At 41.1% G+C, this 21,853-nt stretch overlaps 1 protein-coding gene across 1 annotated transcript in view; it reads left to right on the top strand.

Moving 5' to 3' along the window:
- LOC105546400 (chromosome unknown open reading frame, human C14orf37) overlaps positions 1-21,853 on the top strand; it is a 339,900-nt gene that overhangs the window by 276,132 nt on the left and 41,915 nt on the right. The gene's annotated exons all lie outside the window — the stretch shown is intronic.

The following is a 21,853-nucleotide window of genomic DNA, read 5'->3' on the forward strand; positions in this document are numbered from 1 at the left end:
GGGCTCAGCAAGGTGGTGGGAAGGCTGGAAGTGGCCCGTGTGTGGCTTTACACTGTAATGGTTATCACCAGTAGGAGGTGGACTAGAGGTATAGGAATTGGATTCTGGTGGGTGGGGTGTCAAGATCACACCTTGGAGGAAGGACTGGCCAGTGAACTGGAGGTCAGGAAAGGTCGCTTGTCCTAGACTTGGCAATTGGTCGAAATTCAGGAGAATCTGCATCCTCTGGAGTGAGCCAGCCCAGGGCTAGGGCGTCAGGGCTGAGAGAGATGGATTAGACTCCTCCTTAAGTGTGGCCTGGCCGAGCTAGTCAAAGAGGAACCTCACGGAGTTGGAGCTCAGCATGGAATCTGGAATGTGATGTCATTCTAAGGCTCACCAAATTGGGCTGAGGGGCTCCAGCAGGGCTATTGATGCAGGCTGCTTCTGTCACCCTTAACTTGGGAACTGAGGTAGGCCAAGGCTGCATCAGTGGTCCCAGCTGAGAGGACCTGGAGGGGTGAGAGAAAGGAGAATAAAGCATTACTGTTGTGACCACCACAAACATTATTGCTTGTGATTGCAGAGGCAGTTTGGGAATCTGGGATCTCTAAAAACTTCTTCCCTTTGTGCATTTGCTGTACATACACTGTGAAAAGCCCTGTGCCAGCCCAAACACCCCAGAGATACCTTTTCTCCCTGATTTTCATTGCTTCTGAAGAGTAGTGACCTTTTTCAGACAGAGAGGTATTTTGTAAATCATAGTCTTCGAAATGCTCCATCTGGTTGTCTTATTTTTACAACTTTTAATACAGATTCAGTGGGCACAGTTTGGGGAGGATAATCTACAAAGTCAATGTCACAGATGCTTAGTTTTCCTTTGTGGGCAGTATCTGGGTCTAAGACTTACAAATGCCACAGTGTTTAGTGACCAAACCACAGTGTCAGAGTACCATCAGTTAATACAGTGTAAAGTTATTTTCGAGGTCTTTATATCCCTACCAGATCTTAACCAGTCTTTGGTTATGGCAGTCAATTTATCTGTTAGAATGAGGACCAAATTGCCTCCCATGAGTTAGTATAAAGAGAGAAATTAGTGTAGGGGTGTACGAAGTCAAGGACATGGGATTCCCTTCTTTGTGACAAAGAGTTATGAGGAAATAACAGCAAAACTGACTCATTAATGCTGCCCTCACTACCTTGTTTAGGAGAGTCTAGAGGTTAATTAATTACTCAGTCTTTTCAGTGCAGATAGACAAATGAAAGAGTGAATAAAGTAGAGCTCAGAAAAAGTAGAAGTAAAGACAATTGTGATCATATTAATAAAGATCCAAAATGAATCCAAAATTGATTAAAACAGAGTATAATACAGTGGACTTAATATGAAGACATGAAAGCATTTCTCCTTTTTGCACGTTCTAAGGTGGTTTTGTGTTTTAGTTTGTCTGAATCTCATTTTATTTTCTACGTATTGACAACATGACTTAAACCTGTAAACATCCTCCTGACAGATCCTGTTACTTAGCTTTTCAGTTGCTTGAAATCTGGAACTGCAGTCACAAGAAAGTCTATCAGTCTGCTCAAAAAAACAAAACAAAACAAAACAAAACAGGAAGCTCACATATAACGCAGTGTCTAGGATTTTGTATACTGCACACATTGAAGGATGATACCTTTGGAAAAATGAACAAGAGTGTAAAATTTTTCCTATGCATTAATAACTACTGGCTCTGATCAAAGTCCATAGACTTAGCTGGTCATTAATTCTCCATAAATGCCATACAAAGAGAGAATTACTGCTTCAGAGGGTTTTCAGTGGCACATTTTTGGTGAATGATGTGGTATAAACTGGTATTTACAAGGTACTTTTGAGATGATTAGTGTTAAGTATTAGTTGAACCATATCCAATAGTCCATTTTGAAACCCTATCCATGGGCAGCAACTGAAGGGATATTTTGGATCTATATTCTCTAGATACGGGGAATGCATACTGGTCATAAATGTTGACTTTAATTAGAGCTCACTGATGAAATTTAGCATGCTTGCCAGGGCTCTTCTGAAATCTTGCCCCCCTTTCTACAGTGATATCACTTCTAGGGTTGCACAGAGTGTTTGGCAGAGTGGCCTTACATCTGGCATTCATCAGGTCCCCTGGGAGCATGCCTTCCCAGATCTGTACAGACCCTGGGAAATACACAACATGAGAAGGGTCATTTAAATGTGTTATGCAGGCTTCTCCTGTTTCTGAAGATGCCCGGCCTGACCTGTGCTAATGCAGCTCTCTACTGGCGATCACTTAAACCCCACAGGCCCTTCCTTCTCTTTGCCTCTTTAGGATAGATTACTTGTTCAACCTTAAACTGTCTGCTCTTTCTACCTCTGTCTACCACATGGTTCAGCATTTAAAGATTCCTGTCATAAGATTCAGCCACCTCCTTCATGAATCCTTAAGGACTGTCCTTAAGACTCTCCCCAACATCTCTCTTTCTACTCTGTGGACTGTGATAGAACATTCCAATGCTTACTTCTTTAATTTTACTGCTTTATGAGCAAGTCTACAATGAAAAACAATGGTGGAAAAACACTGACTTTCCTATCTTTTCATTCTGGGACAATTATTAGTCCAGTTGGCTGTCTATATCTGTGGGTTCTGTGTCCGTGAAGTCAGTCAACTGAAGATCCAAAATACTCTTTAAAAATTGCATTAATATTGTACAGGTCACACAGACCTTGCTGGTAAAACAGCATGTGGTAAAGAAACCAGCCAAATCCCACCAAAACCAAGACGGCCACGAACATGACCTCTGATAGTCCTCATTGCTCATTATACTCTAATTATAATGAATTACATGCTAAAAGACACTCCCACCAGTGCCATGACAGTTTGCAAATGCCATGGCAATGTCAGGAAGTTACCCTGTATGCTCTAAAAAGGAAAGGAACCCTCAGTTCCAGGAATTGGCTACCCCTTTCCTGGAAAACTCATGAATAGTCCACCCCTTGTTATTCATGAGGTTAGCACATAATCAAGAAATAAGCATAAAAATAGCCAACTAGCAACCCTTGGGTCTGCTCTGCCTATGGAGTTGCCATTCTTTTATTCCTTTACTTTCTTAATAAACTTGCTTTCATTTAAAAAAATTGTATCTGTACTGATTATGTACAGACTTCTCCCCTTGTTGTTATTCCCTAAATAATATAACAACTATTTACATGACATTTATGTTATGTTAGGTATTACAAATAATATAGAGATGATTTAAAATATATGGGAAGATGTGCATAGTTACATGCAAATACTACACCATTGTATATCATAACCTTGAGCATCCTCAGATGTTGGTATCCAAGGGTTGTCCTGGAACCAATTTCCCATGATGCTATCTTCCTTTGCTGAAGAAAAAGTAAAAACTAGATTTGAACAGGAAGAAGAGTAATCAACCTATGATACTCTGAAACTCCATGCATTTGAGTTTCTGAGTGTACTGTGGTTGTTTTATATTGCTTGTTTGAACTTTCATACTATACTGTTCCTGTGTTGCAGTACTCAAATAGGTGTACTAACCTGTTTCTCTAGCAAGGTCTTCTCTTTGGTTGATTGGAAAGTAAGAGTGGTTGTATAGGTGGTAGTGAGTAAGGGACAGCTTGGTCTTTGCACATTTGCTGCAGACTATTAGAGCTTGTCTTTAAAGATGATATGGTTCAGATAACACATTTACTCTAGAGGACACTTAGCTCCTGAGCAGCTAAATAGCTTTCCCAGAGTTACAACCTGTGAGAATCCCTGGTCTTTTGTCTCTCAGTCCAGCATTTTGGTCACCACAACTACCTGCCACACTAATTTCATTCACTTGATCTCTGTCCATGAAAATACACACACACACACCCTTTGGAATATAACATTTTAGACAGTACCACCTTTTGAGCTAGTCACACCTAGGTTTGAATTCTACTCAACACTAACTAGTTATATGACTTAACTAATTCATCCTTCTAAGCGGTATATTTTCCTCATCTGTAAATTGAAGATAATAGTTCATAAAGTTGTTGTAAGGATTAAATCATTTAATGCATATGTAAACTGCTTAACACATTGTGTGGTACCTAGTCTCTATCTCTACCCATATGTGCAAGGCACTGAGCCAGGTCAAAGAGTCAATGCAAAGGGGTACTTCTTATTTAAATAGGAAAGCATCATACTTCTTATTGTATTTCTTATGCAATTTCACCTAACATCGCTCTGGTTATATTACTTAGGTTATATACTATATTGGTTTGAGATCCTTAAAGAAGAGAGAAGTTTATTTTTTTTTTCTCAGATAAAAGTGTGAGGTAAGCATTCCAAATTGGTAGGTGCTCTGCTCCACAGATCATTCAGGGATCCAGGGTCCCTCTTAAGTTGTGCTCTGCCACCCAGTAGGGCATTGTTGATGTCTGGGGTGCAGTTGGTGGGAAGGAAGGAGAGTGTGAAGGAGGCAAACTTACTCTCTTAAGGTGTGGGCCCTGAGTTGCACATCACTTCCACTAACATTTCATTTGGCAACAACATAGTCACAGGGCCACATCTAACTGCAAAAGACTAGAAAACTAGGGCAGGTGGGCAACCCATGACCAGATTGTTGTTACAAAAAAAGGGGAGGATGGGATTCAATGGACAACTAGCAAGCTTTACCTTAGAGAGCCAACACTGATGAGAGGTTGTATGGCATGGTAGAAGGAATTAGTCAGTACCTGGTTTCTGACCCTAGTTCAGCCAGGGGCTTGCATTATGACCTTGGCCATGTGCCTAACCCCTTGCGCCTCACTTTCTTTAGTATGAAGGAAGACCTGGGATTGCTGATCTCCAAGATTTCTTCCAGCTGTATGAAGCCCTCACGATCACCTTGTCTCAATGGTTCCCTTTCTCCTCCTAAAGCATCTCTTCACTGTGCGTCTCGTGGGACATAACTATTACAACTTTATTTGCTAAGAGCTTTTATTTCTTCTCATTAAACTATGGGCTTTGTAAAGGAACAAGTATATCATAGCATTTTGAAGGTATCAGAAGAAGATCAAACAGTATATATAAGTTGGTTGATTGGTTGGTTGATGAATATGAATAATTTGGAACTCATTTGATAAAGATACTACAGATACGATTTTCTGCGGTAAAGATACCGCAGAATGATTTTCTTTGGGAATGAAGCAAAGCTGAGCGAATAACCTCTAAGATCTGTTCTGTGCTCAAATTTTATGATTCTATGATTCAGCAGCTCTTCTTAAGTTGGGAGAAATCCCATCTTGGTTTCCTTTGGTGGCGCTCCCTCTGAAAAATTATCATCAAGTTGAACTTCTGGATAAAAGTTTCCATCTCCTCCAGTGGCTTCTGCAAGGTCAATTTAAAACACATTAAAAGAAAATATTCTCACCTCTACCAATACAGCTTCATTTCTAAATCCTTTAGCCTTTCAGGCAAGGGTCTGAGTACTTACAGGATATTAAAATGCAGGACCATGTAGTTTGCTGAGCTTTTGAATCATATTTTGTACATTTAAATCCTAAAACAAATCCCTTAGAGATTCACTTTAAAAACAGTGTATTAAGCATTTATTCTATAAAAATCCAAGTCCCTGTTTTGAAGCCAGCCTCCATCAAGTTTGTTCCTGGTAGGAGTGACTAAGTACCAAATAAGTACAGCAGCTTCTCCAAATTCTGTTGAGCATTTGAGTCATCTGGGCATCTGATTAAAGTGCAGATTCTGATTCAGGAGGTGTAGGGTGGGGGTGACTGAGAGTCTGCATTTTAACAAGGTCCCAGATGATACCCTGATGCTGCTGGTCTGTGGACTGAGCTTTGAGCAAGGATGTAAGGAATATTTCCCATTTACCTGACACTTAAAGATGTTCTGCTACTAGCTGATTAAATATAGGGTAATTATGTTGCCTCATATTACAGTGATTTGTATCTGTGATCTTTTTAAGACTGTAAGATCCTAACACCCAGGAAAGAGCCCTATTTATTCTACCTCACCTTCTCCTATAAATTTCGCACACTTTCATGTACTCCATAAGCCTTTGAAACTAATTGTTAAATGATAGAAAAGTCTAACTGCATGCTGTTTCATTCCACGTGGTGAGTAGAGGATATATACAGCTATTTGGCCTGGGACATATTTGTTGCTTTCTCTCTCAGAATTAATGTATGAGAGGAAATGTGGCCCCATGGAGAATCAAATTGGAAATATTTTTTCTTAGTGCTTTATTTTCTCGTCTATAGTAGAGACTGTTGACATACACATTAGCAAATGGCTTGAATAGTCCTCAGGGCTTGGGGCAGTCACTGCAGCCATTAGAGCGAAGTTATGAAAGTTTACACGACCTTCTTTATTTAGCAGTGGCAGCATAGTGTGTGTCTTTCTTAAAATCCAGGTGTAAGGGAGAGGGTGACTCCATGATCTGAACCAGGACAGGTGGGAAATAATAAGCATATATGGTTGCCCTGAACCAAACCCAAATGAAATTAAATGGTGAGGTATGGAACATTATTATTATTGTTGTTTTTGAGACAGAGTCCTTCTCTGTTGCACACACTGAAGTGACATGATCTTGGCTCACTGCAATCTCTGCCTCTCAGGTTCAAGTGATTCTTCTGGCATTACAGGCGCCTGCCACCAAGCCCAGCTATTTTTTGTATTTTTAGTAGAGATAGGGTTTCACTGTTTTGGCCAGGCTGGTCTCGAACTCCTGACTTCAGGTGATCTGCCTGTCTCAGCCTCCCAAAGTGTTGGGATTACAGGCATGAACCACTGTGCCTGGCCTGGAACATTATATTTTATATCCAAATTTTCAGTGCAATGTAGTACTTTGTGCATAAACTGTCACATACAAATTTTATGTACTACTGCAGGCCTTGGTACTTTCACTGGCAAGTGACATTCCCGCATAATTGCTCTTGGAAGAAGAAACAATGTCCTTGGATATTATACAGTTAAAGAAACCATATAGGTATATTCTTGCAGGCAGCTAAATCTTCACTGCCTGTTCAGTATGACTTCAAAGGCTTTCCCGTCACTCAGCTGGCCAACATAGAAACGGAAAGGAGTGGAAAGTGGCCGTGGTAATGCCAAAGAATCTGTGTGCTACCAGTCTCCATAGAGAAGTGAAGTGGAGGTTTATGTGATCATTCACACAAAACCTGCTTAGCTCCATTCCCCACTTCACAGACGGAGTCACAGACTGTCCTTGCCATCACTCATATGCTCTACTTGACCCTGAGCTCTGGGCCCAACAGATCAGGGTTTGATTTCTGGTCCCACCACTTACTGAGTCACCTTGTGTAAGTTATTTTGCTTTTCTCTGTGTTAGTTTTCACATGTGTAAAATGGGGATAGTAGATTAAATACTTTCTACAGAGTCTTTGAGAGGTACCAAGGGCACTAAATCGAGATATTATTTTCTTAACATCCCAACTCAGAGAAGCTAAATCTTTTTGACTCTCTAGAGCTTAAAATCCAGCATATGATAGAATATTTATAAGCACTGCATGGTATAGAAAAGTGAAAAACATGACATAAAGACACATGTATGGTTGTCACTACAGAATGGGGTTGTGACTGATGTGACCTGTAGCACATGTGAACATTCTCCACTAACGAAAGTTATGGAAACTTAGGTGAGGATCATGCAATGCCAGAGAAGACAGTGGGCTCCCAGACACAGGGGCTGCCTTCATAGTGGGGGTGGGGAAGGGACAGACATTAAGCAAGTAATCATCAGTCTTTAAGTTATAATTATGACAAGTTCTATAAAGGATATTAGGTGGCTAGAGATCTTCTACTGGGGGCCTTGGCCTGATGGGGTCAGAGAATGCTTCCCTGGGAATGTGTTTATGAACTGAGATATGTAGAGAAGGGAAGCAGGGGCTGAGGAAGGGAATGGATTTGTGAAGGCTGGAGGCGGGAAGAAGTATTTGAAGACTTCAGAGAAGGCCACCATGCCTGGAGCCAGCAGGAAGTGCAGTGGAGGTTGGTGAACCAACAGGGACCAAACCCTGCAAGACCCTGCTGTGCAGTAAGGGTTTGGGATTTTATGCTGTGAGCAGTGGGGTGCCGTGGAATAGCACATGGGTGCCATGGTATGGCACATAAAATAGGATAGAATAGCACATATGCTAATGTTCTACTTGAATTTTAAAGGCATCACTCTGGCTACAGGATGTCTTGTAAGGACTGCTATATAAAGAGTGGAGTGAAGAAGGGACAAGAATAGATGTGAGGAAGCCAGTGAGGAGCTTGTCACAATAGACTGGGCAACAGGAAAGATGACTTTTACTGGGACAGGAGGAAGAGTGGATGGATTCAAGAGTAATTTAGGAGGTAGGATCAAAACGTCTTGGTGGCCGACTGGATCTTGAGAGGGAGGGAAGGGTAGGGTCAAAGGTGACGCCTAGTTTCTGGATGATGCAGGTGTGCAGGTAGGGGTGTTCTCCCTGAGATGAGGGAGAGCAGTGCAGAGCCTGAGTTAGGGGAAGAGTAGGGGTGGGGAGAGGGAGCAATCATGAGTTCAGTTTTGGGTATGTTGAGTTTGAGGTACATGAGAGACACTGAAGGAGAGAAATGTCTAGAACTCGAAGGAGAGGCAGAGCTGGAACTCTGAGCTTTGCAGTCAGCATTAGATGGTAATGATGCCATGGAAGTCGGTGATAATGCCTAGGGTGTGAGGTCATAGGGACAAGGATAATGGCTTGGAACTGGACCCTGAGGAGCTCCTATAATTCACAGGTGAAGTAAAGTAAGTCAGACCCTCCAAAGGAGCTGAGGAGCAGCCAGAGAGGTGAGGAGAAATGTGGTGTCACAGAAGCCAATGGAAAGGACTGTTTCAATATAGAGGGAGTGGTGGACTGAGGGAATGCACCCAGAGGCAAACCAACACAAACAGTCAACTCGGAAAATAAAAAGCTCTGAAGTCAGGAGACAGTTCGAATCAAGCATTTTTAGAATGTTCCCATGAACCGTGCTCTTCCTCAGCTTCCTCCATTGTAAAATGGGACAGCAGCAGAGTTCTTTTGAGAACTGTGTGAGATGTGCGTAAGATACTTGGCACAGAGCTGGCACCCAGCTACTGGGGTCCAGCAAATGGTAGCTGGTATAATAATGAGCACAGGTGTGGTGGAGGAAATGAGAATAAGGGGAACAGGGGCAAGGGGGTGCGCAGGGCACAGTCCCTGGTCTCACTGGAGCTCAGCGTTTATAGCTGGGAAGGTGAAAAAGTTTAAGTGAATCCGAAGGAAGGACCTTGGATGCTGGGCCGCAGGGGTTGCAAATTCTGGGCCTAATCTGGTTGGGAGATGACCAGGACCTAGAGTAAGGACGGGGCAGGGAGGGGAAGGCAGAGACCCTTTGGGTAATTTGTCAGGACTTTGGAAGTGGTCTGGAACAGGATCGAGAGGTTGAAAGGTGTTCTTAGCATTCAGGCTTAGAATAGGGTTTTCACTTTCTTTCTGTGCATTTGAGTTGTTAACTAGATAATCAGGCCTAGTTGTCTTTTAAAGAGTGATCTATGAAACTCAGCTGGGGGAAGCAGCAGGCCACTGTTACCTTGTTCCTTCTGATGCAAAGTGAAGACTGGAGACTAAGCCTGGAGCCTGGAGGGACCTCCAGAAGCCAAGGAGAGAGTTCATATAGACCGTTCAATTTGAAGAAATGGAAATTAAATAAAAATGACTTCAGTCCAGATGATGCCCTGGAATGAAAAGGACAAGGATGGTTTGGTGTGACAGACGATGACTTATTTTATTAAAAGTGAAGGAGAAAGAGGCAAAAGAGTTGCCTCTACCCTGTAAAGGTTCTCTATATGAATATATTGGTTATTCAAGTGCAGGTACTTATTTTCTTTGGTGGAACTATTCCTTTTGTAATTTTGGCTGGACTGATAGTTCCATCAGTTGAACATTCAGTAGTCTTGGCCTAGACCAGTGGTGTGCCATGAAGTGTGGACATTAGAATGAGTGAGTGTGAGTCTTACCTCAGAGGTTTGTGTCATCTGTTAGATTTTCTAGCCTCCCCATTCTTAGGAGTCTGAAACTGCTGAGAAAAGACGAATCTGTTTGTTCTGGAGGGGCAGCTTCGCTGATTTGGTGTTTTCTGAAGTCATCAGCTGGCCCTAGAAATTAATGTGGTTAATTTCATTGTCATCCTCTGTGCTGCTCTTCAAACCATTTTTGCCTGCTAAGTTGCCACAGATTTTGTATCATTGATGATCATTGGCAAGAACATAAGAACAAATACTAGATTTGATAACCCCCTCCCCCAAATAGATCCTTGAATCCCGTACGGATGCCTGATCAGCCATAGTTGCAGTCCCAAAAAAAGATATCACCTGACATTACAGTATAGAAAGAATAATAAATAAGGAATCTTTCCTTTAATTGTAGAATTTTCCTTAAATAATGTCTTTCATCCTATTTCATTTCTATTTGTGACACAATGTCACATAATGTTGATACCATTAAGATGTGGAAGAGTTTAATGCCAGACACTCTACCTGGCAAATAAGAACAGGTGGTTGCCAGGAGCGGAGGGGAGGGAAAATTGGGGAGCTGTTGTTTAACGGATGTAGTGTTTCAGTTTTGTAAGATGAAAAAGTTCTGGCTACTTGTGCACAACAACACATATACTTAACACTGTCGACCTGCACACTAAAAAATGGTGAAGATGGTAAATTTTACGTCAATGTTATGCATTTTTTAAACCACAATTTAAAAAAAAGAGCAATAAAATAGAAAAAAAGAGGCAAACCTCAACACAAGGCAAGACCAAGTCAACAGTTCAGCTCTTCTTGTTCCTTACCTTCAGGCCGATAGCTCTGGGGGCCGTCACAGATCTTCATGTCTTTGCCTTGTTTCCTTATGTTCCCCCTTGATCAATTGCTCCTATGGGAGAATGTAGTCACTCACATGGGTGATTGGTTTGCCACTGACTATCACCAGGTCCAATGGGTAGAGAGAGAGGAAGGCATGAATTTGAGTAGTGTAAGGATAGGGCTTTGAGAACTGTGGTCCTCCTTAGGCTGGTGTAACCTAAACTGTGAGTAAAGCAGCCACAAGTTCTGCTCCAGTGTCTAAGGACCTATCAGGAGGGTCTGTTTGTCCCTGCCCCCTTCCACAGCACTGCACCTGCAGGGCTAGAGGGTGGGTTGCCCTAACAGCATTTGCTTTCACGGTTCAAAGAACAATGCACAGAGGTAAAAGCCACTGGGAAAATGCTTCACTTGAAGCCAGCAGTTAGAAGGTGAATGTCATGCCGTGGAACCTCAGATGTGCACCACAGACAAATTGCTGTGAAATCCAGGTTTGATTCAGTTGTTTCAAAGCTCTATGTGAGAACCTAGATGGAGAAAAAAGCCTTGACCAAAAATGCTTCTGTTCATTCACACTGTAAACCAAAGGAACATTAAATCATAAAGGGGACAAACTGGGATTTAGGATTCAATAGTTGAGACACACAAAAAAGAAGTGTTGCTCTTTTTCTGAACAGTAGTGGAGGGGCCCAGGTTGTGAGAAGGATGAGCTTACTGTGTCACACCGTCATGCCTCCAGGTCATTCATTTTAACAGTCCAGGGAGTGAAGTGAGTTCTCTCCCTGAGTTTCAGTAGCAGTAAAAGTTCTCCCTAATTAATGCCTTTGTTTGTTTATTTATTTTTTGTGACAGCCACCTCTGTCATCATGGGCACTTAACCACTTGTCTTATATTAATTCTCACGAGGGCTTCCCTGTGAGACTTTAAACTCCTTGAAGGCAGGACCTGGGTCATAATTATCTCTGCATCCATTCTCCAGCAAGTTTGCAGAAGAAGCTTAATCAAAGGTTGATTGAATCACCCCAGAGAAATTACAAGGGCTGTTCGGGTTCAAAACATTTGATTCTTCTGGCTGTAATTCTTTGTTTTTACTTTGTAACCTAAAATGCATGCTATTTTTGGTGCTGAAACTATCATACATAAAACTGACTGCTGACACAGACAGGAAGAGAGTATCTTTGAAAATAATGTGCAATTGAGAATCTATGATTATGACTTTTTTATACTTCAGAAACAAGTGTATCTTGCAGCAGTGAATCATCTATTCTCTGTGGCACAATTTTTCTTTGATTTTTCTTTTTTCTTTTTGTTTTTGAGACAGAGTCTTGCTCTGTCGCCCAGGCTGGAGTGCAGTGGCGCGATCTCGGCTCACTGCAAGCTCCGTCTCCCAGTTTCAAGCCATTCTCCTGCCTCAGCCTCCCTAGTAGCCGGGACTTCAGGCGCCCGTCACCATTCCCAGCTAATTTTTTGTATTTTTAGTGGAGACAGGGTTTCACCATGTTGGCCAGGATGGTCTTGATCTCCTGACCTCGTGATCGACCTGCCTTGGCCTCCCAAAGTGCGTGGATTACAGGCGTGAACCACCGCGCCCGGCCAGTTTTTCTTTCATTTTTCCTAAATTTCTTTCTCTCTCATCAGTGAGGCTTAATGCTATTTTGATCAGAAGTTCAGTAGGTTCGTTTTCCCATTTATGAAATAAAGAGTTTAATTATGGGCGCAAAGCATTTCCAAATTGCTTTTGAGTGCCTTTCTCGCTTCTTACTCAATGTCAGTCACTTACAGAGATTATTTTCCTTGGCTCTTCCTTGTCATTTCTAGGTCATTATGTCTCGCGCTTGTTTTGCCCCTTGCTTATACTCACATTCTTTGTTTTTTTCCTTCCCGTTTTCAACATTTTTCTCATGCTATTTTTCTTGGTTGTTGTTCCCTTCAAAGAAAATTGCTCTTCTATTAGAAAAAGTGCCAAGTTCTCTCCAGAAGCAGACAAGCATAAAGTGCTGACTGCCAAGGTGAACGCTCAGCAATTTGAAGGGCAGGAGAAAGCCGCACTGGTCAGTGTTACAGGAATGCCTCTTATCATCACCACACAAATCCAGTTCTCCTTTTAGGCAGCCTCCTATTAATTATATCCAAATCAGCTTTTCAAAAAGCAAATGCCATTCATTAAAGTCACACAACCATTTAATCTTTTTGCTTCAGCTGTGATTGAGTCCATAGCAACCTGATGTAGTCTGATGCCTTTATATTTTTAGACTAAAAGAAGTGAGTTAGTAAAGATCACTTACAGGCCTGGCAGATAACAAGATAAAAGATGCAGTTGTCTTTGATAAGGGATCTTGGGTTTTTCCTGTTACGAGCTTTTGTGACTTTAACTCTCCAGAGATTCCAGTGTCACCTTTACCTCTTTTGTGAGGAGTCCTTTTGGGCAGCATGTATGAGTTCATACTCAGTTAATGAGAATTCCTTTTTGCAGGATTCCACTGGAGCTAAGTTGGTAACTTTAACAATTTCCTCCCTGTCGTGCCCAAGGCTGCAGGCATTTTCCTCTTCTGCTTAGAGAATATTTCCAAGCTCTGCCTCACTCTGCTTCAGACCTGCTCACTTGCCTGGTTTCCTTGGTTTCTCTTCTCTGCCTTCTACTCAGATCCTTCTACTTTACCTCGCTTTTCTGGGTGGATGCTTATTTGGTGGTTTGCTTGACTTATGACTTGGGGACTTGGCGGATCTCTAAGGCTTTTTTTCCTATTCTTATGCAGTGCAACCTCCCATCCTTTACCCAAGCTCCTTAATTACTACACCTTAAACCAACCTGGATTCATTGCCTCAGATTCTTACTTCTTGGGAGCAGGGAGGAGTCAGACTCTGTCATTAATTTTGGATTGTGACTACCTCATCGGAAAAGTATATGTGGCTAGGAGGAGAGCACAGGCTCTGGAGCCAGTCTCCTTGGGTTCAAATCCCAGATCTGCCACTTACAAGCTGTGTGATTTTGGGCAAGAAATTTAACCTCTCTTGCCCTAATTCTCTCATCTGCACAATGGAGATAATGGCTGTACCTACCTTATAGGTTTGAAATGAAGAGTAAACAAGTTACTCTATGTAAAGGGCTTAGAACAATGTGTCTGCTACGCAGCTAGCACTGTATGTTTTAACTATTACTAAGACATTAAAACCCACATTCATTAAACTCTGACTGCCAGCAATAAGGCAGATGGATTAGATCAATGTTTATCAGAGGAGGATCCAAGTGTTTACTGTGAGAAAATGTAAATCTTGTGCTCCCATTTGAATGAAAATGTAAATACACCAAGATAAGCATATTTTTGGGTTATTTGGACAACTTTTCATAGCTGAGAATCCCATGTTATTAGAAAGCCTGCATTTGCATTGTGTTTATGGTCATATTATTATGCAATGATGGCCATGATATTGAGGCTGGCTGCGAGGAAGGCCTAGCTATGGTCTTAGAGAAAAGAGTGGAGGGGGAATACAGTCTCTTCTAGGACATGTAAACTGAGCCTGTCAAACTGTTAGAGACCAGCTCTGTAGCAGTCAGTACATAGCCACATTTTAGTGACTGGTGCACTGATTTGGGTTTTATTGGGATTTTACTTAATTTATGAATTTGTTTTGGTTTTATAGTAATATAAAAGAACTATCAGGATTAGGAGTTTTATGTAGGCTTAGGGTTACATTTATTTAAGTAACATTATAATAAAAATAATTTGTTAGCATTGGAGGGCCGTAAGAATGTTTCTGTTATAAAAGGAGTCTGTCCAGATATTTCTCAAACCTGGGCAAGATGAGGCCGCTCTGTGCTTCCCAAATGCCAGTGTATGAATTGTGCTAAGAAGATGGTGAAATAAAATCTCTTGGGAAATTTGTTAAAAATACAGACACTTGAGCTGTATCCTGCAGTTGCTGAGCTGGGTCAGTGAACTTTTATTTTTGCTGACTTGCTCAGGTGATTTTGCTAAGCAACAGGTTTGGGCTTTTTGAAGTAGATGGTTTTTCAGTGTTCTTCATAGCCCGGGGATTTTAGCATTCCATGTCTTCATCTTCGAAATTGACATAATGGTACTTGTGCCTTTCCTACTGCACAAGGGAGTAGCAAGCATTAATGAGGCAATTTTCATAAGTGTTCTTGGAATAAAAGTACAATTTAAACGTATTGAGGCCGGAGTTGAACTAGATCATCTCAGCATGCAAATTGTTCCCTCAGAACAAAGAGGTGACTCAGGTCATTAGAACATCTCAGCAAGTTGATTTCTGCTACCAGGGGTTTAGTTTCCAAAAGTATTGGTCTATCTGTAGCATGGAATCAAGCCCTGTGAAACCTGGTCCATTACCATGGGATTTACAAATTAGCAACAAGGCTGGACAGGAATGTCCATGCTGAGGAACCCTGTGCTTACAGTATTATACTACTTTCCTTGGGCTGCCATAACAAAAGACCATAAACTAGGTGGCTTACAACAAGATAAATGTGTTCTCTCCCAGTACTGGTGGCTGAAAGTCAAAAGCCAGGTGTCAGCAGGGCTGGTTCCTTCTTGAGGCCCTGAGGGACAGCCTGTTTCATGCTTCCTTCCTAACTTCTGGCTGTACCTGGTGATACTTGGTGTTCCTTGACTTGTAGATTGCTCACTCCAATCTCTGCCTTCCTTGTCAATGGCTGTCTTCTTCTTGTGTGTCTCTGTGTTTTCACATGTGTGTCTTGGTCTCTCTTCATCTTCTTACAAGGACATCAGTCATATTGGATTAAGGGCATATCCTACTCTAATATGACCTCATTTTAATTCAATTGTATCTGTGACCACACTAATTCCAATTGGGCCATATTCTGAGGGACTGGGAGTTAAGCCATTAACATATATTTTTAGGGGACAAAATTCAACTCACAAGACCATGTTTCATTTTACTTAGGGAAATGTAGGATACTTTACATTCTTGAATGAATTTTTTTCCAAAAATTGATTTGAAATGCAGAGGGCATTACCCCTTAGAAACCATCTTCTATGTCACAGTGAGGTTTCTGGGGCAGCCCATAACAACTGATTTAGTTCATAATATACTTGAAGTAGAATTTCTGCTAAGGGTCCTATAGAACCTTACCAATGCACTAGACAAAATCTTGGTGGGAAAATATATTCCAGGTTTCAATTTAGGGTGCTTATTTGACCCGGCAATTCCATTACTGGGTATATACCCAAAGGAATGTTTATCATTCTATCATAAAGACACATGTATATGTAAGTTCATTGCAGCACTATTCACAATAGCAAAGACATAAATGCCCATCAGCGGTAGACTGGAAAAAGAAAATATGCTACGTATACTCCATGGAATACTATGCAGCTATAAAGAAGAACAAGATAATGTCCTTTGCAGGAACATGGATGGAGCTGCAGGCCATTATCCTGAGCAAACTAACACAGGAACAGAAAACCAAATACTGCATATTCTCACTTATAAGTGGGAGTTAAATGACGAGAACACATGGACACATGGAGGGGAACAACAGACACTGGGGCCTATTTGAGGGTAGAGGGTGGGAGGAGGGAGAGGATTAGAAAAAACAACGATTGGGTACTAAGCCTAATACCTGAGTGACAAAATAATCTGTACACCAAACCCCTGTGACATGAGTTTACCTGTATGACAAACCTTCACATGTACCCTTGAACCCAAAGTAAAAGTTTAAAAAAATCAAGTTAGGGTGCTAAGAACCCAATTTTCTCATCAGCTCCACTGACTCTGGTGGGTCTTAGAAACTTCATACTTGTATTTCTTTCTTTCGTGGTTCTTCTGTGTTCATTTACATTTCCTGTTTTGTTGTTGTTGTTTTGTTCCCTATTTTGGTTCTAGTATTACTTTTTATGTTATTGTTGTACCTGAAATCCCTTGTGCTCTGAAGGAGTGGAGAGTAGGGAAGGGAAATGCTCTGTGCTGTGGACAGTCTTTGTCCCACTTTCCTATTAAAATTTACTTGCCATAATTCCTGATGTTTTCAGCATCATTGCTGCAGTTCTAAATTATACCTAGCTATCCAGGATCTTAATTTCTCTTTTGTGTATGAGGAGTTATAATGCATTTACTTCATAAGCCATAGTATGGAGTCAGAGGGGCTCTCAGGAATAAGAAGCAGGAAATTCTGTTAGGTTGACTTTTGTGTGTCCTTCACATCATATTGTTTAAACAGTTCTTGTGCTGGCTGTATGTCTCAGCCCTGCTCTTTTACTCCAGATTCCTTAATAAGCCACTGCTATCAGTTCAGGGAGGCTAATCCCTGGACTTAACCCTTTGTGGCCCTTCCTTTAGATGGCAAAGAGTTAATGGGAAAGATTTTCTTTTAAAAAAATAATCTCTGCAAAGTCTTTTCCTGAAATCAAGTGGTAGATATTGGTAAAGTGTTGTAAAAATGCAGCGTGTTCAAGTATCTTCACAATATGCATTCTAAACAAACATGGTAAATAGACTTTTCTCTTTTCCTTAATTCAAAGGGATTGTGTTAGTTCAGGTCCTCTGAGAAACAGAGGCAACATGGGATTACTTGTGGTGGAGATTTATAGGGAGAAACACCTGGAAAGGATAAAGAGACGGGAATAGGAGTAGGTGGGGAGAGCTCTCAGATTGCAATGCTAGACTGACTGCTGTGAAAGGAGGGCTGAGAGGAAGACTCAGATGATAGTTCAGTTCTAAGAACGTTTTTGCCAGGCTGCTTGTGAGTTCTGGAGCCGAAGTCGCCTGCTTGAGGACTCCTGCGTCCCACAGGAATGAGTCTGCGCAGGTACCTGCTGTGCTCAGACATTGCCTGGGAGCAGTCCAGGGAAAGCATGGACACTGCACAAATGTGGTAGTGGCTCCACGGGTGGATGTGGGTGCCTGGGAGTGTCAGTTACCTATGCACCCGAACGGCAGAAGAGCTACGCAGTGCATTTCCATGCCTTTCTTAGGGATCTCTCTAGGGGTCCATGAACTCGAAGGGTAAAAATTGCATCCTTATTTTCAGTAACTTCTAACTGAATTTTAGTGGTTTGTCTAATTATGAGTGTAGCCAATGGCCATAATGCAGTATATGTGTCTTTGTCACCAATAAATGTTACAGATAATTTCATATCACATTATAGTTGTCACAGATAACTCAAAATGTCATTTATGCTCATCGCTACTTTGAAACGATAGTAGTTATTAGACCTGCCACTAGATCTTTTTATTTAATCAGATAGTACAGACATATTTACTATTGTATCACAAATTTAAAAAATAACTTGATAATGGAATTTAAGTATTTCTTTAAATGTTTCTTTAGAGTTCTCTGTATTTTATTTTATGCATTTATAAATAGTGTCCTAAGTAGGGGTTCACAGTCTTCACTGGACAGTCAGATGGGTCCATAGCACAAAAATGATAAGGAAGCCCTCCTATAGATAGTATTCAGTAGGACTACATTATTTATATGAGTCCAATAGACTTATCCTTCATCGGGCTCCTAATGTATGAGAACAATAGCCTCAGTTCTCATTAGAATGTATTATGGTAGAAGATGGTTCATTGATTTAACCAGTAGTGTCTTCTGCATGCCAGGCCTGCTCTGGTGCTGGAGCTGCAGCAATGAGCAAAACACGTGAGTCTCATCTGGGTGCTCCAGATGAGAGATCTAGTGTAGGGCCCAGAACAGACGTCTCCGAGGAAGGGCCCTTTAAGCTGGGTCTGAAGAATGAGTAGGAGTCAGCTGGGAGAAGAAAAGGTGAAGACAGAAGGAAGAATAAGTGTGAAGGTTTGTAAGTGGGGCACTCAGCTCACCGTAAGAACTGAAGTCATACAGGGCCTTAGAAACTGAGTGAAGGTCAGACTTTTTCCTGAGGGCAGTAGAAAGCTTGGAAGGGGTTTTAAGCAGGGAGTGATGTGAGCAGACTGCCTTTCAAAATGTTACTTGGAAAGAAACAGGAGACACCCTTGTGGTACTAAGGCGAAAATGAAGGCGGCATGGCTTGGAAATATGTGATAGGAGAAAACAATGGCAGGGAGAACTTTTCAAGTTACTTTTGTCCAATTCCTGTTGAAGATTTCTTTTTGGCTCTGTGCGAATGACTGGGCCCTGAATTTCAATTTGTCAGTGTATCATATATTGCATTAAAATTTTGGAAGCATTTTTCTTAGAGTTGAGATGGCCATAGTAGCGGCAGTTCTCGCTGAAGTCTGTTGCAAGTGCCTCTGTGGGAGCATAAAACCTCTCACAAATCTTGGAAAAAGATTTCTCTGTAATGTTGGACCACGGAGCAAGTGGCTGACTTGGTCAGGCTCTCTTAGTGTACATTTGTAACTTGCTGCAGCGTTAATGGCCTTTCTAACTTCTACATTAGGAAGAAAATAAACTTATCATTAATAATGTACATGATTATATTGCCAATTAAACAAAAGCTCTGGCTGCCTCTTCATAAGAAACTTGTAAATGGGTTCAAGGTTTGTTTGTTACTGGGTAAAAACAAATCCATTTTGGTTGATGGCTAATTCAGGGCCATGCACAGTTAGGCAACTCATAAAAGTGCATGAAAATGAGTCTCTGGGATAATCAGATTTTATTTCTAGTGTCTAATCGATGCTCAGAGCTTTGGGATTTAATTATGTCTGCTGAAAAAATACAATTCAATTTCTCTTCCTCCCTTTTAAGCCTAACTGCAGTCTTCATTTTAATTCATAAATACATAACACTTTATAGCTCTTTTCTGGTGCAGTACCTGGTACCTATTAGATACTCAGTAGAAGTTGGTAACGTTATTGAATTCCCCTTCTAACTGAATGAAAACACATATCAAGTAATAACCTAATTCTACTTCTGGATATATATACAAAAAAATTGAAAGCAGAGTCACAAATAGATGTTTGTACATCCATGTTCATAGTGGCATTATTTATAGTAGCTACAATGTGGAAATACCCCGAGTGTCCACTGATGGGTGTGTGGATAAACAATATATAGAGGAATATTATTCATCCTTAAAAAGGAAGGAAATTCTGACATATACTTAAAAAGGAAGGAAATTCTGAAATATGACATGGATGAACCTTGAAGATATTATTCTAAGTGAAATAAGCCCATCCCCAAAAGACAAATACTATATAATTCCACTTATACGAGGCATCTAAGGTAGTTAAATTCATAGAGACAGAATGCTGGTTCCCAGAGGCTAGCAGGAGGGGAGAATGGAGAGTTTTAAAAAATGGGTAGAGAGTTTCAGTTTTGCATGATGGGGAGTTCTGGAGATGGATGGTGCTGGTGACATTATGAATATATGGTAGTTAATTCCACCAAATTACATACTTGAAAATGGTTAAGATGGTCAGTTTTATGTCATGTGTACATTATCACGATAAAAAAATTGGAAAATCAACACAGATATGGTTTTGCTTCTTCTTCCTCCATTTTTTGCCTAGTGGTCGACTTGGTACATTTTACAGTTACTCCAAAGAAATAATAAGTGAGAAATTGTTTCAGTAAGAGGCCTTTCTATTTCTGGCCATCTAGGCTGGCTGGTCTGACTGTAATGCTGGGTAGCAGGAAGTGCAGCAGGTGGGTATCACATGGGTACTGAGGCAGGATGGGTTGAATATGTGTGGATGGAATAGGAGTTCTACTCTCTCCCCTTTCTATGGCACCCACACAGCTTCCAGGAATGCCCACTTAGCTTCTTTACCCCATCTTCTATCCCTTAGCAAATTCCCTTAGTGTCTCCATTCACTTAGTATAATGTTTTCAAGGTGCATACAATTTTTATTTTGTAAATGTATCAGAACTTTATTTCTTTTTAGGGCTGAATAATATTCCACTGTATATCTGTACTGCGTTTTGTTTATCAGTCAGTTGATGGACATTTGGGTTATTTCCACCTTTTGGCTATTGTGAGTAGTGTTGCTATGAACACTACTCACAATAGTGAGTAGGACCTGTTTTTGGTTCTTGTGAGTATATACCTAACGGTGGAATTGCTGGGTTATATGTCAATATTTTGTTTAACTTTTTGAGGAGCAGCTGAGGGTTTTGCACAGTGGCTGCATCATTTTATGTTCCCACCAGCAACATATGAGGGTTCTAACTTCTCTACATCCTCACTAACACTTGTAATTTTCTCTTTCTTTTTTTGTGGCCTTCCTAGTGGATATGAAGTACTACCTCACTGTGGTTTTGATTCGCATTTCCCTAATGACTAATGATATTCAGCATTTTTTTCATGCCTTTATTGGCCATTTGTATAAATGCTACAATGTGGGTAAACCTTAAGAATATTATGCTGGCTGGGCACGTTGGCTCACACCCGTAATCCCAGCACTTTGGGAGGCCGAGGTAGGCAGATCACCTGAGGTCAGGAGTTCGAGACCAGCCTGACCAACATGGAGAAACCCCGTCTCTACTCAAAATACAAAAATTAGCTGGGCGTGGTGACACATGCCTGTAGTCCCAGCTACTGGGGAGGATGAGGCAGGAGAATTGCTTGAACCTGGGAGGCGGAGGTTGCGGTGAGCCGAGATTGTGCCATTGCACTCCAGCCTGGGCAACAAGAGCGAAACTCCGTCGAAAAAAAATAAAAATAAATTTAAAAAAATTATGCTAAGTGAAAGAAGCCAGACCGAAGGTCATATGTCGTATGATTCAACTTATATGAAATGTCCAGAATAGGTAAGTCCATAGAGACAGAAAGTGAATGAGTGGTTGCCAGGGGCTGGGGAGTGAGGGGATTGGAGAGGGACTGCTTATGGGTCTAGGGTTTTTTTGTGTGTATGAGTTGGGGGGGTGATAAAAATATTTTAGAACTAGATAGAGGTAATGGTTATATAACATTGTGAAAATGCAAAATGTCACTGAATTGCACACTTTAAAATGGTCAATTTTATGTTATTTAAATTTTTTCTATTATACTTTAAGTTCTAGGGTACGTGTACACAATGTGCAGGTTTGTTACATATGTATACATGTACCATGTTGGTTGCTGTACCCATTAACTCATCATTTACATTAGGTATATCTCCTAATGCTATCCCT

The sequence above is a fragment of the Mandrillus leucophaeus genome, unplaced genomic scaffold, assembly GCF_000951045.1.
Source record: "Mandrillus leucophaeus isolate KB7577 unplaced genomic scaffold, Mleu.le_1.0 Scaffold359, whole genome shotgun sequence".
Taxonomy (NCBI): Eukaryota; Metazoa; Chordata; class Mammalia; order Primates; family Cercopithecidae; genus Mandrillus; species Mandrillus leucophaeus.